Source organism: Meriones unguiculatus, chromosome 20 (assembly GCF_030254825.1).
Source record: "Meriones unguiculatus strain TT.TT164.6M chromosome 20, Bangor_MerUng_6.1, whole genome shotgun sequence".
Taxonomy (NCBI): Eukaryota; Metazoa; Chordata; class Mammalia; order Rodentia; family Muridae; genus Meriones; species Meriones unguiculatus.
The window spans coordinates 28,395,312-28,414,546 of record NC_083367.1 but is presented as its reverse complement, the minus strand read 5'-3'; the positions used below and the strand labels follow the sequence as shown (position 1 = coordinate 28,414,546).

The 19,235-nt window shown below is 38.8% G+C and overlaps 1 protein-coding gene across 7 annotated transcripts in view; it reads right to left on the bottom strand.

Annotated features, from left to right (window-relative positions):
• Nucleotides 1–19,235, bottom strand: part of Ptprk (protein tyrosine phosphatase receptor type K) — a 515,071-nt gene that overhangs the window by 219,821 nt on the left and 276,015 nt on the right. The gene's annotated exons all lie outside the window — the stretch shown is intronic.

Below are 19,235 nucleotides of genomic sequence, written 5' to 3'. Positions count from 1 at the left end.
TCTTTCTAATGCAATGCATAATAAACTTAGATTTTTTTTTAATGAAAAATAATTGTAATGACAGTAAAGCCAACGGAACAAGGCCATTTCCTAAGACAGACATGCACAGTGTTTCCCCATTAGAACAGACTTCATGGAAATACTGGTAATTCTGGAGCAGTTGGAATTTATGACCATCTTCATTTAAAAAGAAGACAAATCAATTCTTTAAAAACACAAAGTGGAATAAACTGTATTGTTGGTTTATTGGGCACAACGCAATTTTGGGAAAACTTTCAATATAAATTCATCAGAAAGAATAAATAGACAAAAGCAAATGTTAAATATTTTCTCCAGCGGGAATCTACAATGACAATAACAAATATCACAAAATATGAACCACTCATTTCACTGTTTTGGTTTAAGTGGCCTGCATTGACACTGGGAGACTGTTTCTAGTGAGACGTGAACAGAGCTGATCGAGTCATTAATTTAAGGTAAGCTGCTGTTAATGACAGCTACTTAAATGCCAGGAGAAATGACCACAGATTACATGTCCAATTCATACACATTTGCACTGAAAATTTCCCAACTGAGAGGAAAGGGTTGAAGAGTAACCTGGAGATATGAGGATGAAGACACTGGGCACTGCTACAGAATCACAGCTCTGTGTGATCACAGTGTAATAACTGTTTTAACCATGGTGATGGTGTGTCCACTAGGGATTCATATGTCAGGGGTGTGGTACTCACCACAGTGATGTAAGCAAGGCTATGAGGACTCTTAAAGAGGAAACTTCTTTGATCAAAGAGGAAACTGTCCTGTAAGGTGACATCTCCCAGATCTCCTGTCTTAGTTCACATGTTAGACCAGAAACACAAATACAAACACATATGTGTGCCCACAAACACACACAAATACACACAGATACACCTTCCTATCAGGTCACGTCATCTCTCCCCTCAAGCATATGAAATTCGCATTATGCCATCTTTTGAAGACACAGTTTCCTTAAAAAATTTAGAGCTTGCATGTTTAACTTTGGGCTTCCTAAAATCTGAACTCAACCACCCTCTTTTCTTAACAGGTACTTAACCTCCAGTGGGTCACTGTGGCAACAGGAAAGTGACCAATACCACCATCTGATTCCATGAATCTATAGGCCAAAACCTATATTCCCAACAGTCAAGATGCCATCAAAAATAAAAGCACTAGACATGGTTGTATAATTAAATGGAATCAGTAGGTATACAGGAATAATTACAGACTGCTGGATAAAGCAACATTTTTTGTTGACATTTTAAAGATGTTTAATCATGTGAAAAGCTACCAGATCAAGGACATTTTACACTAATGTGACAAGTCAGGCAGCCAAAGACCTTTTATTTTCAGTTCCTTCATAAACTCCCAACGTCGACACCATAATGGGATGCCAATGTTAAAAGTACTGAAATAACACAAATAACTGGAAGTTCTATGATCCATAAAAGGAAAAAAAAAACTTCTAGTAAAAGAAAAGCTTTCTAGAATGCAGATTTAAAGCCAAAAAGTATGCAATTTCTTCACCTCGTACATTCCCAAGTAGGACAAAAACCCAAGCCTGTTTTGACAGATATTATAGAATTAAAAACATGGGCTTGAATAGTCATATTTTCCTTAAATCCCTAGTTCCATATCATGTTGAAAATTTATCTTCATCAACTGAAGGTTTTCTGAAGAAAAGAAATTCATGACAAGAAAAATATGTTCTTGGGCACTGAAGAATCATACACAGGATTTCTATCAATAAGTAGAAGATGAATAAGGAACTGAGAAAGCAAGACTACAGTTTAATAGGATGAAGAGGAGACTAAAGTGGGTTTCCTTGGAATCTTTGTCTTTGCATTTCATTCAATGACACTCGTATTGGATTAAGACTTTCCGTACTATAACTGAAAGACAACATTTCCACATCTAAAGTCCCGGGAGGATTTTATTTTCGAAACATACATTCCTGTTGTCTGTATTTTGGGTTGAAGTGGGGATTTAAACATTGGACATGTTGGGACAGCAAACTGATACACAATGCATGGAAGAGCACATTCAGGGTTATTAGAAAGCATAATAGTTTGCTCAGCTTGTGCCCTGGAAACTTCTAGACATCTCTCGAAAGTTATTTTGTTTTGGAAATACAAATGAAAACCACATTAATGTGGTAAAGCTCTTCATTTTATTTTCCCTGAATAAAATCTTATGTCAATTTGGTGGTGAAGACATCGCACCATTAACTGTGCTCTAGGGGTTCTAACTGAAAGATGTTCAAATTACAAGATGAATGTACGAGGACGCAGGGGAGAAGATATGCTAGCTTTCATATTTATTCCATGAATAAAAACAACAGACAGAAAATGAAAAAGAGGCCTTCAACAGCATCATCATTGGAGAGTGATGGCACCCCTCAAGCTCTTATTTAGTCCTACAGTTAGGAAGCAAAGATTGTTCCAACCCTCCAAGCTCCAGGAAACTCAATCTTGCTTCAACTGGAGTCTAGATAGACAAGGAATGAAAAGAGACTTTATGAGGCAACTCCAAAAAGAGCCAGGCATCTCCCCATTGGAACACTAGAATCTGGAACTCTTCTTTGGGCCCTAAGACTAAGCATGTCACATGTACAATTAACTGGAAGAGATATGGCAGCCTAAGTTCCAGGAATGTGCACACAGACGCTGCCAGATGTGTCCAATCTGCAGGGGTCTAAATCACTTCAAGCTGTTCATTCTAAGAATTCTCAGCACAGGGCCAAAGTGTCAGGGCTCACAGGAAACTCATCTCCTGAGGACCCCCAAATTTCTGCCACACAGAAACCGTGTCACCCCACAGAATGAGTAGATTTATACCAGCGAAGTCTGTGATGTTTTAACGTGTACCACTGGGCAGAATGTGACATCAAGGCTGCGCAGGGGAAATACAATGATAGTGGGAGTCTACAATACTATCTTTAAAAAGAAATGGCAAATAGCAGTCTCAGATTTTGATTACAAACGACCACACCTTGCTGAGCAAAACAGGGAAGAGAGCTCTTTAACATTAACATTGAATTAATTTTAACAAAATTAAAAATAAGTTGGCAGAATTTTTGTTACAGAAAGAGTATTAGTTCATTCTTTTCCACCATCAGGCAAGCTCTAAAATAAAAGAATTCCATCAGAAGGAATAACCATAGGTTGATAGTTTTCATAAACTATATTTGTGCTACTTTCTGCCTAGACTATAGCAGAGACCACGAGGCTTCCTGGAATCTATACCAAATGAGATTTTATCAGAGCATGTTCGTATACAAAAGTGTGCATCAAATGCACATGTCCATGAGCACATATGTGAGGGTATAGGTCCAGGAGCATGTGTTTGTGTTAATGTTCTTCAGGATTCGAGAAGCAGGCATAGCAGTCACGGGAGTATCTACAGGGACTTCTACTTGATTCAGAGACGACAAAGATCTTGTTCGTTTATAGAGAATAGGAGCTACAGAAATGGGAGATCTTAACTGAAATGCTACTTGGGAGGGCAATACAAAATTAAGAACAACACCCAAATAACTTAGAGTAAGTATAGAGTTTACAAAGTGGTAAGTTAAAAATCCAAGCAGTTGATTTTTTTTTTGGGGGGGGAGAGGGAAATAAAAAAAGGCTTATTCATATTTATTAAATCTTGCTATAAGACACGTTTTCTTAATATCTACAGGTGCGTTTCAATGATTCCCGTAGAATTTTATGTAACCATGATGAAAGTAAAAAGGTAAGTGTGCCAACCAAGGCCTGTGTTACCATCTGGGATGGGTCCTTAGGCACATGAATCAAGTCTATTTATCAGACCCAGGTTCCTTAAAAAAAAAATTTTAAATTTTGTCATTGAACGAGATATACAGTTCAATATCCGAGTATATTGCCATACCTGAAACATCTCTCACCACATAGAGCACACTGTAAATAATTAGTAAGTTCTTTTTATAGGACCTTACACTCAACATTTGTTTTACTAAATTTACTAGAGAAGAATACACGTTCATTACCTTCTGTCACATCAATAAACTGTTGAAATAAACTAACCAACTGCAACTATGCTACATATACTACCAAAGAAAATGAAGACACTTGAGAGAGAGGAAAAAAAAATATCAAGACAAAAAAAGGAGACCATGGGGAGATGCTGACTGACAGGCCACTTCAAGAGAAAAAACAAATTTCCAGATAACATTTAACCTACTTAGATTTAGCAATCCAGTCCTAACCAGGTCCCCTTAGAGGGAGATAAATGAGGATGAAAAACACACTGTTTACAAATGTTTTGGACATTTATGAAGAAAAGTCAGATGAGAGAGAGAGAGAGAGAAAATACAGAATAAGACAGAGTACTCAAGAAAATATAACACACTACGATTTTGAGGATTAGTTGGTCCAGAACGAATAGGCACCTGTGTAGCTCTACTGTCTGCATTTTATCTGTTCCGTCGGGAACAACCCCAACGCTAATACATGCTAATGTATGTTATCACTGGTTACTTAGAAGCATTAAATCTCAATGAATAAATTAACAGTGAGTTCTGAGGAAGAATCCCCTATGTGCATATGTTTGCCCATGTGCACAGCTACACGTGTGGCTATCAGAAGACGGAAGTGGCTGACTTCCGTGTTGTCTTCCACCTTATTTTTTCCCACAGCATCGTTCCACTGAACCTGGAGCTTGGGCTACAGTGGCTACCAGCAAGCCCACTGGGGCCCCCGCGACTGCCATGAGATCACAGGCAGGTGTCACCTGCCTCAGTGCCCTGGTTTTCCACAGAAACCGAGATCAGGTCCTCTTGTTTTTATGGAAAGCACTTTCCACACAGAGCCACTTGCCCATCCTCAAGAGGTTTTTTGTTTTTGTTTTTGTTTTGTTTTGTTTTTTTATGTTTGTGATAAAGCAGGTATTTGTTATTTAAAGAGAAGAGATAGGATAAAACCATGATGGTGTTTGAAATCAATTCTAACTTAATTTGATATGTTGAGGTCTTTTTTCTTTTCTTTCCTTTTCTTTTCTAAGAATCACAATAAATACATTTTCAGCTATAGGGCCCACTTCCATCACTCAGCGGAAAGGTAGATGCTCAAAATGATAAAGGGATTCATCAAGACAAGCTCCAAGTATTCTTCTAAAAATCATGTCATCAAGGCACTGGAAACAGCCACATATGTTTTCACTCTAAAAGTAAAACATCACATCAGCATTAAGAAGCTTGGGCTCCTTGCAAGTTACATGATGCTTTTAAAATACACAGAAGATTTTCATTTTTAAATCTATGACCAAATGCCTGTAAAGCACTGTAAGACCTGCTCTAACATCAGAAGCTCCGAAGGTTGAAAGGTCACTGATAGATTGCCCAGTGCATTTTTATGAGATAAATTCAATTATAATTGCTGCAACTATTCCAGCCACAATTTAGACATAGAATCCAATTATCCATTTCATTTTCATTTATACCTCACGGACTAGATCATTTATCATGTTTCATGATAATGATCAGAAGACACACGGAAAGTGATTTCTGGAGGTAACAAATTACCTACCGTATTAGCATAGCTTACAAGATCCTGTCAGCATCTACTATGCATAAATATGAGGTAATTAAATTTACAATGTGCAGGAGTGTTTGATATGCTACTTGCTTCCTTCACAGCTGCCAAAAACCTGGTTTGCTAAATGCAGCCAACTTGTTTGGTTGCAAATCAGGAATCATTATGACCCAGAACTGCAACAGGTACAGTCTGCAGACTCAAGCTGCTGAGATGTATCTTTCATCATTTAGTATTATTACTTCTTGCCACCAAACCATCCATCATGAGTGCAGAGACAGGTTGGAATGATAGTCCTGGACCCTCACATTACTGCTCCTTGAACTCTGTCTCATCCATCTTCTGCATCATTCCTGATTCGCAGCTAAGGATCCGCTTATGGCTGCAAAACCAAGTGTGAACCAGTAATGCCTTTAACCTCTCGTGCCTCTCTAATAGTAATTGATTTCTCTTTATCAGGGAGCCACTGTTCAGAACAGACGACTCATGGCTGCTGATGCTGAAAGACGATTTTCAAAAGGATTGCTGCGCAGAATTTCAATAGTGATAAGGGAATGCACTTTCCTATGTCAGACTTCAGCATAGCGTTAATGTTTCTATGTGAATATTCATCCACTGAACCCAGAAGCAGATACACAAATACCCAACGTGCACATGTGTGTGTTTCTGTGCATATAAGATATGCACTGTTCCAATAAAAATATTTGTCAGTATTCCTGATATATTTGAAAAACATCAAAAATTCAAAGTAACTTAAAAATTTGAAATTGGAAATCCTGTTTATGAGAAAGAGAATAAAACAAAGACAAATTTTTAGTGATATTCATCAACATCAAGATAAACTACTGTATAAAACGAACCCTCACCCATCCATTCTTTCTCTCTTCACAGATTGCTAGACCCTTCAAAATGATACCAGTGACATCGTGGATGCTGTACAATAAACTATCCGAGACTAAAGTCTTTAATTCAGCTCCATCTGAATGTTGTTATAAAAGTTTAATAAATCAAAATGATCAAAATGTTCCCAGTGGCAGGTGGGGATTCAGTTTCCAATTCAAATTCTCTTTAATATATGGCTTCCCTGACACCTTGCATTTCTGCCATCCATATTGAATTCCAAGCACCCTGCTTTTCATCATTACCATGCATCAACCAGCCTGGTCATGGTAACTGCTTTCCAGTGACCCTGTACAAAACACAGAAATGTCAAGCCTAGTGGGAGTTTTAACACAGGAAAATTATGACAGGTAGAAACTCTTTATCTACCCATAAGTAAATATTTTCAAGCCGCCTGCTGGATTGAATGACACTCTTTGAGAATAAGGAAATGCTTTGGGCCAAAAGGCCTAGAAGGAAAATCTCACTACATGCAGCCTTCCCCAAAATCCCCCCCCCCAAAAAAAACCACAAAACAAAACAAACAAACAAACAAACAAAAAACAAAACAAAACAAACAAACAAACAAAAAAACAAGGCTTCTGGAAGAGAAATGCAAAGTATTATCAGCAGCATTCAAATACTGAAGAGCAGCCAAAATGGTGAACCCTTTAAAGAATTTGCCTCATTTCTGTGAAGTAAAAAATTTTATTTTTTGAAATTGGGAAAAAGATTTTACTTAACACTTACCCTGCATTTCCTTTATAAGGCATCTCTAGTGATCCTGTTTAGCATGAGATTCACTATATAAGCCAGGCTGGTCTTAAACTTATGATGATCATCTAATCTGTCTACCAAGTGTTAGGATTACAGGCACAAATTAAATCATCTACCCAATTGGTGCCATTTAATTCAACCAGAAGTTCACATGAAATATTGAGGAACGGAAACTTACACATTATTTACCTGTGTTTGTACATGCATATAAGGTTAGTAATAAGGATTTTCTAACTACATCAGTGTCCTTTTAGTTACAAAATTCCATTTAACTAAATACATGCACACTTACCATAAAATCTCACAATGTAGAATTTTCTAAGAACATGTGCTAATACAAAGAATTTTATTCTGTACTCATTGTAAATTCACCTTGTATGTCTCTCATTCAGTGACTTATAGTTAGACTGAGCGTAAACCACACATGCCAACACTTTAAACCTGGAGGTGTTCCTTGTATCTAAACTGGAACTTTGCAATAAAATCATGGTCCACCTGCTCGAAGAAGCCCTGGTACAAGTCTTCCAAATTAACTAACATCCACAACCAGCTCTCACATGGAATCTCAGGCTAGAAGTCTTGACCTCCTTTGACACTGCACCATCGGATCAATATATCTACCCCAAGTCCTCAGCAGTGCCCCATTCTCTCTATGTCACTTCTCTCTCAATAACCTGTCACCATCTCAAGCTTTAAAGAGTGTCAATCTGTTGAACTTAGGTCCTGAAAATCCACCATGCTAAAAAACATGCATCATCCTAATCTTCTTTGAGACAGACAAAACACACTGTGCCTAATTTAAACCTTTCATGGCATTGCAAACAAAATAGCAAATGTATGTATTTTTTTAGTTTTCATTTTCTACCTCAGGAAGGCCTATAGTACAAACTTTGGTTGCTCCATAGGTTTTTTTCCCCCCTAGGAAACACCACATTACAACTAATGTTCAATCCTCATTTGCAAGAACATGTGTGTTCTATGCTTCTCTGGCTGGTACATTATCCATTTACCTTAGCTATTAAATCCACCAGTGTCCAGTGAAAACTTCACATCCTCACCTGAGGTGGCAATACAGCTGTCTCCCTAACTCTAAAGATTCAATCCTTAACATTGTTTTGGTTCTGAGGCAGTGAAATAGAGCACAGTAGAAGCCAAGATACAGTGGGATACACAATAACTGAGAGTCAAAGAAATGAAAGAGATCTAACTGGATACCCAGAGTATGTTCAATAAGTACAGATAAAGGCAGAAACCATCAGTTAATCCACATTATTTCTATGGTGCTGTGGTTCCAACAATGCAAAAAAAAAAAAAAAAAAAGTGAAACTTTGTTCTGAACAAATGTACAAAGAATAGGCGTCATACAAAAATCTTTTTATAACTAAACAATTTTAGAGGGGAAAGAATATAGTTAATTAATTATATTTCATATGAGAAAATAATGACTGGTTGGACGTTAGGTACATGAACAGATGATTACAAATTAGAATGAAATAAGACCATGAAAGCTTAGCTATATCTGAGGAAGGAAAAGAAGGAGGAGAAAGCAGCAGCAGCTGAGCTGAGGAAGAGAGGAAGAGGAGAAGGAAGCGAAAAAGAAGGAAGAGGAACAGCACACCACAACCACCACCAAAACCACCAATAACAACAACAAGGGTGGAAAGACTGAGGGAAAGACTCCATAATAGAAGACCTGTGAGAAGGGATGGTATACTCCTGTTGATGAAGAACCATAGGGATAGGAAAAAAAAACTTCCAGCGATATTCAGCAAAAAAGCATTTTTTGCATTTTTACAAGGCAAAGGACTGTGCCCATGATTTAATTTTCAACCTAATACGAAGAGAAGTCACTTTAGGAGATGGCAGATCACATAAGAAATTGCCTGTATGTATCGGAAAATGACAGAAACTGCCAGGGGCAAGTGGGGTAATGTATGAGAGACAAATTACGGGCACAAAACTCTCTAACAAGAACAGAGGTAGCTTTGTGGGGGTTTCCCCTTTGTTTTAATATGCAATTACAGGTTCTGTGCTGTTGTATCTAAATATGGTTCCAAACGATGCGACAGGGTAAGAAACAACAAAATGGTTTTTAGTTTAAGGCTCAGAAAGTAAAACTTGGACAACGTTAAGTGTTCCTTCAAATTATATGCCAAATATAAAAGCAATCCACTTCCATACCCCTCAAGAGAGGAGAATACACTTACAGACCACACTTTCTCTAAAAAACAAATAGCAGCACGAATATAATGCAGCAAAGAAACAGGCTCATGCAGTGAGAATGGCAGCTGTTACATGTGTCTTTCCAATGACCCTAAGTCTCAAATTCTAGTGTTTAATCCTGAACGGGTAAAGCTGCTTCTTTTTCTAAAAGTTCCTAAGTCTTAAGTAAACAAAAGCCATGCTGAGATCTAACAGAAACGTAAATGTTTACGGACATGAGTGGACTGCCAGCTTGTGTTCAACTGTTGCTCAACTAAACATTTCCTAGAAAAGACAAAAACCCATCCATCCAACTCAGAAAGGAAATGGGTTTGCACAGTATTATGATAACCCAACAAGCCAGAATGGCTTTATCATAATAGACAAGAAGATGTTTTCTTGGGTCTCACGGTTAGGTCTGTAGCGGTCCTGAATATGGTTTTCTGATTTCTGTGTTTGTCGTCTTCAAGGCCATATGTACCAGAGAGCAGAATGCACACTACCCAGCTTTCAAGAAGACACAAGCATTTAACCGGAAAAGAATTCATACTAACTCAAAACTAAACACAGAAGCCCACTCATGGGTAAGACACTGATAGGCAAGGATGCTCTTATTGATGCTCACGAAGACAAAGTATTGGAGGAAGTAGAAGAGACCCAGGAAAGACAACTAATGAAATACAGCAACTAATGAACACTGCAACAGGTAAATCACCAAGTTAACTCACTAAACTTCCCAACACTACGAATTATCTCTCCGCTATCACTGATTTCAGTTTGTCATCAACAGGGCTTCTGTCCAATTAACTCCCTATAAGGTTCATGGTGTGACACTATTTACTGTGTTAGTGCTTCATAAGGAAGTTTAATACAATGGCTGCTTTGGTTGTTTTTGTCTGTTTGCTTGTTTGTTAGGGAATTATTCTTTTTCTCAAACGATTATGTTTTACCAAAGTCTAAGTCAAAATTCTATGACATAAAATAATTTTATATTTTCCTACTGAATTAATTAAGTTGTAAGTGTTCCAAGGCTGAGATGACTGTTTCTTTTGGTGTTTTCACTTAAGGACATGAAGAGGGCTGGTAGTTGATTTTCCAGTGAAGTTCTAAAAGAAGGTTGGAGAGATTGAAAACCTTGGCACAAACCAACAATTTTGCTGTATTCTTTTGGGTTTGAGCTCAGGGTAAGAAAAACAGTGAAAAGGAAAAAGCCTATAAAGAACAAAGACACCGTGGATAGTAGTCCCCTGTTAGACCTGAGTCCAATTTACATTTGTCATGAACTAAAGACCTACAGTCTGTGCTTGGAGATCAAACTCCATCAATATCCACACAAATAATTATTTAGCCTGTCAATGATGCACTTCTTCCCTGATTCTTTGCAAATTCTTAAGAATGTCCACAAAACAAACTCCCAGAAAGATTCACTTCAAAGAGCTTTGGCCAGCAGCTGGAAGCTAAACATTGTCTGGTACTTCACACAAGTGAATCACCCTGAGGGGGGAAAAAAATTGAATGTGCCCTTTGGGAGAGGATTAATGGTGCATTGTAATTTTTGAAATGAAGTTAGAAAAGGAAAATAAAATGATAACAACTATGCAGGGAAAACGTGTTTTGCATTCTATCATTTTGAATAGTAGCCATTTGGAAAAATTGGCGATGGTGTTGAGAACAATGGTACAGAGAAGAAGGAAGAATAGTTTAGGCTATCTTTGTGGGGCTCTGCTGGATACAGTTGAATTCTCTCCAGATAGCCATTTATTTGAGGTTGGACTATGATGATAGACTTCCCTTTCTCAGTAGGGTTCTGAAAGTCTCCCCTGATCTGGGTGACCCCAGGTCTCGTAAGGAAGTTCATATAGCTTTCAGGGCATAGTACAGGTCGGACCCTTCCCTGCTAAGAAAACAGCCCTATCAAGCATCTAGGAATTCCTAGACATGCCACACCCTCCTAAGGAGATCTTAGTCTTAAACAGTGACCTTCAGTTGTACTTAGGATAATTAAGTACTGTATTTTCCTTCTTGAAATTGGACCATTAAGTACGCCCACGACCCAGCAAATCAAAAACATTCACCCTTGAAATCCCTATCTCTGCTCAGGGCTATTACTGCCCTTGATTTCACAGGAATAAAGGTACATGCTTTCTCGATTCCAGACCATCTGAGATGGTCATTTATCCTCTGCTGGGCTGCATCTCACTGGATCTGCCCTCTGGGGAGCTGGGCCTGGGCCTGTGTATGGGCTGCAATCCTACCAGGCCTGGGGCTTTGGCACAGAAGCCTGCTGTGCTCAGCTCAACATCATAACCAAGAGCCATAACACTTTGGTATGGCCATGCGCTTCGAAACGCCTGAGCTTTTCCATAGCCACCTGCAACCCCATGCCAAAAGAGCTGAACTGTAACACAGTGGAAAACCTTTTCCACTCCCCAGCTTAAAATGTTCTAGCTGCCCCTGAGAGAAACCAAACCCCTATTCTCCAGGAAGCCAAGCTCCAGGACCCCAGCCGAGATCCAGGCCCCAGCCAAACAGAGAATGACAATCTTAAATTCTAATAAAGTAAGAGTAAATTTAAAACCCACTTACTTTTCAAAAATCCTGTTACAATTTTTAAAAATTTTCAATTTGGAGAAAAAAAAATTCCTCTGACTGATTACAAAAGCTACTCAAATCTGTTTCCATTATGTTTCCATTCCATTTCAGACAGCATGGGGTCTGAAATAAGGATAGTCTTTTGCTCCTTTGGAATTTATATGTGAACCAAACATCTTGGACAATGAACCACCCAAATCAGAAGTAGGTACTAGGAATGAGACAGAGACTCAAGGGTATAGTAGAAAAGCCAAAAAGTTAAACTATGAAACTTTTAAATCTACTCTAAACTTAGAGAGATTGGTTTCTGCTGACCTATCCAGCGTTTCTAAAGGCATTGAAGGAAACAAAATTAATATGTAGTTTATCAGTGTGCTCCACAACTTTCATCAGATTTCAGATTTCATAAAATGTAGATGCAAAAAAAAAAAAAAAAAAAACTCTTCAGATTTCCTGCCCAGTTGACCAGTTGACTGGTTTTGACAATAGAAATAAGAAAGAAAGGGGCTCTCCAAGTCACCATTAGGAAAAAAGATCTTCATATGAATTCACAAGTTTGACAGCTATGCTATGAAAACTGGTTAAAAATCAATACTGTGTGGCATTAAGCAGGCTGCTGAGGGTCTAGAGCTAGAAATTCCATGGCCTTTAAACCACCAGCTAGCAAAAGTATTAGTAAGTAATTCTTTTCACTACCCAAATGCCTTTGCTGTGAATAGAAAATATGAAACACTTAGAAGTGATTTTTTAAAACTATTATGCACAGAGAGATGATAGAGTCAGAAAAAGAGTATTGGACAAAACAAAATTAATTTTTCTTCAAAGTAGCTCCATTAGTTCACCTAAGAAGTCAGGCATGAGCTGTAAAAAGTGCTTTTCCCATTTAGCTCCATGGGCAAGTCGGAGGAGAGAGGAGAGCACCCACCCTCTGGCCTCATCTACAGTCAGCCTGGCTGCTTCCACGTCAACCAAACCACTGCACTGTTAATTTTAAGAAAGCTAATGAGTTTACACAATGATTACGCTAATTGCTAAAGTAAACAACTTGAGCTCAAAACTACAAATAACTACAGTAAAAATAGTCCTAACATTCCCATTCAAACTCTGCATTCGTGTTGATATGTTTTCTCCGCGAGTGCTAAATGGTAGCAGAAAAGGGATTCCATTATCTCACCAGAGACTCAGTGAGTTCTGGTCCCTCTGGTGAGCTGAGGCCACTGCTGCTGAGGTAGTAGGACAGACAGACCCTTCTCCAACATTTCGTATGTCCTTGGAGGTCATGCTCTCCCTTCACTGGAAATGTTGCCTCCATTATCTCTCTGAACGCAAAAGAATAAATGACCTCTGAATACACTGTTTGTGCTCTGGAACCCCGAGTACAGAAATTCCTACCTGATCCACTGAACAGTGCGGTTGGTTTCCATCATCTGGCTACGACCCCCAGCCCCACCAACACTTCCACTCTTAATATTCTTTTAGATTTATGTATTATGTTTTAGATGTGTTAGTGTTTTGACTACATATGTGTCTGTAGACCGTTTGTGTGACAGATGACTAGGGAGGTCAGAAGAAGGCATCAGATCCCCTGGGACCACAGTCACAAACGATTGTGAGCCACCATGTGGGAACTGGGAAATGAGCCCGGGTCCTCTACACGAGTAACAACAGTTGCATCACCTTTCCATTCCCACTAATTTTTTTTTTAAGTTAGCATATAAAGTAACAAGTTTTATGATGGCTTTTTCATCTTACTGTACCCTTTGTCTTTGTTCTGCCCTCCTGCACTGCTCTATTCGTAGTCCCAGTGGATGGCATCAGAGAATGTTTAATGGTGCTGGGATCAGCTGACTGGGAGGTGAGCTGATCTTGTGACACAATCCCGGATCACTGACGTCAGAGGGAAAAAGTGCAAAGAACCTTCATTCTAAATGAGTAGATCAAACAGCCCCAAAGCCTTCTTCTGCACCCTCTAGTCAAAAATAGCAATGGATGGGTCATGTGATTTCTAGTGTCTAACAACATTCAGTACCATTATCAATCGCATAATTCCAAATGCCAATGATAAATAAGCTAAGTACAAATACTTAATATATTTGGGTAAATGAGAATGGGATTCACACTAACGGAGCTAAAGTTGACATATTCACTAAGAAGAGATAAATGTATTGACTTAATGTTTCATTTCCAGAGTAATTCGCAATGGCTAATAACGAGACTGCAAAATTTAAAAACCAAGCCGCTAACAACATTAAAACAAAACAAAACAAAAACGTGACTAACACATTTAAAAGCTTATATGTATCGAGTATGATAGTAGATGTCTGTGATCCAATCACTTAGGATTCGAGGGCTGGAAAACCAAAAAAAAAAAAAAAGAGGTAAAGAGTGGCCAGAGGTGTATGAGGCTCTTTCCCAAATAACAGGAAAAAAAAGCAAAATGTAGACGCAGATCATAAAAAGTTGCAATGCAAAAGTAGAATTTTCTGTAAGTGCTTGGTGGCTCGTCATTTGGACAGATGGAAACTGATATGACAGGAAGAAGTTCAAACAGGAGGCAGCGAAGGAGCGGCGAAGCAACCACCACAGCGCCAAGCACGAAGCCTCGCTTTCGCTGTGGGGCTGGCAAACGCCACTCCCGCGCACTGCCCGGGCAGCACTCCTCAAACGCTTAGCGTCCCTGAACAAAAAACGTCTCTTCTTCGTCTGCGAGGTGCAAAGGCTTCTTTGTCAATAAAGACCGGCTGCCGCGCGAGCTGTGGATGCTATCGTTACTCAGAACGGTCTGGAAGCAGGGCTAGAGTTATGACAAAGTAAATTCCATTCCGTTCACCATACCAACTCGGCTATTCCCGTCCCTCCGGGAACACATAGATCGATACTCTTCAGCATGAGGACTTAGTAAAAATTTCACTCATAGCAAACAAGGGGAGGGGAAAAAAAGGAAAGCCTTAAGCAACGCCCTGTCACTTCGCGTTTAAGAGAAAATGCACTAATAAACTCTTACCCATGGGTCATGTCTGACGACAGGCAACACTATGCCAGTTCTCATTAAAGACTATTCATATCACTGCCCCAAAAATTTCCTTTAAAATTACCATCTTTTGTGTCCATGTAGCAGGACATCAGTTTTAAACCTGCCACAGAGAGATAGGACCTGTCACCACAGCTAATTTTCCCCATTGTTTCAGTGCCTGGACAGCTGACACCTGGGAAGAAGGGTTCTGGTTAGCAATCAGGAAAACTGACCCCCAGGGAGAGGGTTTTGGTTAGAAATATTTATTTTTATTTTTTTGTGGTTATCTGGACAAATAAAATTTATTCCTCTCAGATATTAGTTCACAGATAAAATGGCAAGCAAAATGATGACCTGCAAATATTAAATGCAGCTTCTAAAATATGTTGGAAATAAGTAGAACTGTCAAAAGTATCAAAATGGATACTTATAAAGTTAGCAAACGTCCACGAAAGCACTACGGCACTTTAACACATTCATTAACTCAAATTCTAAATTACAATGAGTAATAAGTAGAACTGCTTTATATTTTAAAAAAGTAAATTTTGTGGAATTTAAGGCTTGTTTTTAAATGCTGTTAACATAATGTATTTGTCACCAACTCCGGAAAACTGACCCTCAGTAAAATTAAGCAACAGGGAACGCAGGTACAAATGAGTCTGCGAATGCCTAAAAATCATATACTACCACCTGGATTTCATATCTAGTATTGCCAAAAGCAAGCAAATGAAAAAAAAATAGAGAAGATCTAATCATGACTACCTAGTCGTTTTTAATAAGTCAGAAAAAGTGTCCATTGATAGGTATAGCCTATCTGTAAGGACATGAGTCAAACTATCACCTTTCTACAAACATCAGGTACATCAGGTGTTGGCCCCTCAAGAAGTGTCTACGTAGCCGTGTGTGTGTGTGTGCTTGTGTACAGACACTCTTATATGTCTCTATTGTATCATGTATTTAACTATGTGTGCTATAGTACTTAGAGTATCCAAAAACACTCTAAGAGCACTAACCAGGCATCATTTCCTTAAGGCGGTATATTACACAGTACACAGGACTGGGAAGATGTAATGCACGTGGTGCTTCAACAACAGACCAACATCCTGCAAACACAGCGCCTGAAGTACCTAAAGAATGCCCAAGCGCATCTGTGCCTTCAGAGTCAAACCCATACAAAAGTATTGAGCAACGGTGCTCAATACTTCAATACCGCTGAAATTAGACTCACAGGAGAGGGGCGGAAATGTGGTCGACACAGGTGAGTAAGCACTCACGGATGTGAATGTGTAGCACATTATGGTTCTGAGCCAGGCTGGAAAAGCGTGATATTTTCTTGCTCTTTACTAAAAGCCTCTGTAGTTTTACGAACCTGCACAGGTGCTATGAGACAATACAGTTACAAGTCATGTTACGTTAAGACAAAGGCGTATTCATCCTACAAAGACCAACTCATGTTTTATTTTTAATGAGCTACTGGATCTCTCCGGAGTGTGCAAAAGATAAAGAGGGTTAGTCCATAATGTGAGTGCTAGAGAAACCTGACGTGGTAAAGAATGAACTCATCGCCAAGAGCGAGGGAGCAGGGGTGTGTGTGGCTCCATCAAGTATTACATTATGACGGTTCTGGGATATTATCCACTAACCTGAACCTCAATCTCCTTCCATCTGTAATTATTAAAGAATTGTCTGTGACAATCAAGCACATCTTCAAACAGTGCTTCTAACAACTATTCATCATCAAGCATTATAAAATAGAGTAATTGGATATGCAAATATCTCACATTTCTTTACAATTCCTGGGTCTCGGCAAGTGCTATGATTTCTGCCTCTTGGTGTTGCTGGTTTTTGTTTGTTCTTTTGATTTTTTAAGATTTATTTATGCATGAATGTGTATCTGTGTGAGGGCATTTGCATGTGAGAGAGGTTGCCCAAGAAGGTAAGACCTTGGATCCCCTGGAGTTTACATTACAGGTATTTGTAAGAACCTGCTGTGGGTGTTGAACTCAGGTCCTGTAACAGAGCGATATGCTCCCTACTACAGGGTGAGCTCTCTGTCCCCTATAGGTATCTTTTATCCAATGTCTTCTCCTTAATATCTGACTCTATAGAAGTTTTTTCTCATCCTGCATTTCCCTAACTCAGAGAAGACTCATTCACAGATGGCTCCCCTATTACTGGGCAAAGTCTCAGGGCTCAGTTTTCATGAGGTTGGCCAAATGTCTCCATAATAAGGTTTACATGACTTGTCGTTATTTTCATATGTACCAATATTGACTATCTGATAAGTGGCTCAAAAAGCTACTTTGCTTCTAAAATTTCATAAAACTAAAACAACCTAGTTCAACTTGTCATCTACTCCAGGACACTATGAAACCACTATCATGAAAAGGGTAACCTTCAAATGTCCTTCTTGTGTACTTGAGCATCTTTTGGATATATGCCTAAGAGTGGTATAGCTGGATCTTAAGACAGCACTATTCCTAATTGTCTGAGAAAGCATTTGTTCAACCATGTTTGTAGCAGATTTATTCATAATAGCCAGAACCTGGTAACAACCCAGATGTCCCTCAACGGAGGAATGGATACAGAAATTGTGGTACATTTACTCAATGGAACACTACCCAGCAATTAAAAACAAGGAAATCATGAAATTTGCAGGCAAATGGTGGGAACTAGAAAAGATCATCCTGAGTGAGATATCCCAGCAGTAGAAAGACACACACGGTATATACTCACTTATAAGTGGATACTAAACCTATAAGATAGGATGAACATACTAAAATCTGTACACCTAAAGAAGCTAAACAAGAAAGAGGTCCCAGAGTAAAATTACCAATCCTCACTTAGAAAGACAAATAGGATGGACATTGGAAATAGGAGAAAACAAGAAACAGGACAGGAAGGAGCCTACCATAGAGGGCCTCTGAAAGACTCTACCTAGCAATGTATCAGAGCAGATGCTGAGACTCATAAGCAAACCTTGGGCAGAATGCAGGGAATTATGTGAAAGAAGAGGGAGTTAGTAAGACCTGGAGAGGATGGGAGCATCACAAGGACCAAATATATCTGGCCACAGGGGTCTTTTCTGAGACTGATTCTTCAACCAAAGACCAAGGATGGATATAACCTAGAACCCCCTGCTTGGATGTAGCCCATGGCACATCAGCATCCAAGTGGGTTCCACAGTAAGGGGAACAAGGACTGTCTGACATGAACTCAAAGGATGGCTCTTTTATCTACCCCCCTCCCCGGCACACACACAAACCCACATTGATGGAGGAGCAACCTTGCTAGGCTACAGAGTAACCAGTCCTGATGAAACCTGATAAACTAGGGTCAGATGGAAGGGGAGGAGGACCTCCCCTAGAGAGGGGCAGGGAGGAGATAAAGGAGGGAGGGTGGGATTGGGAGGGAATGAGGGAGGGGGCTACAGCAGAGATACAAAGTAAATAATCTGTAATTAATATAAAAAGTAAATAAATAATAAAAATTAAAAATTCAAACAATAAAAAAAGGGTAACCTTCACCCAACACATGCCACAATCACATGCTTCATATGTTTACATAAAATTCGCAGTAAGGTTTGCACTATAAGGACCATGTTAAAAGGATCTCTGTATTCTCTCTACACTGCATTCCAGTGATATAAATCACAGTCTGAGATAACATAACGACTTGCAAAATTTTAATAGTTAATGTATATCTTGACTTTGCCTATATTTTCCCTGAATTCATAATAAACATATCTGACATGACAAGCTCTCATGTTTTCTAATAACTTTAGCATCTAGGAATATTAGGAAAAACTGGTCCTAACTTCCTATGATTTGGTAAAGGACCAGGATTACTAAATATTTACTATATAGGATTGGTATTGATAATGTTTACAGGTCTACCTGAAATAGAGTGTTTACTGTGACCTTGTTGTTACAACATTCCTTGGAATAAAGCCCTGTATTATAAGCTACAGAATTTCATGGACAGGAGGAAACATCTCTCAAGTTTATGAGAACTATACGGTGATATGGAAGAAAATACTGTACATTTCACCATATTAAACTTGGTAAAATAAGATATCATTTGATAAGACAATGGTTGAAAAACTAACTGAAAATCTTAAAACTTGTTTACACTTTACTTGACACTCTCAGAATTTTGATAACAACATGGAACGTTGACTTGAAATTAAGAATACTGTGGCT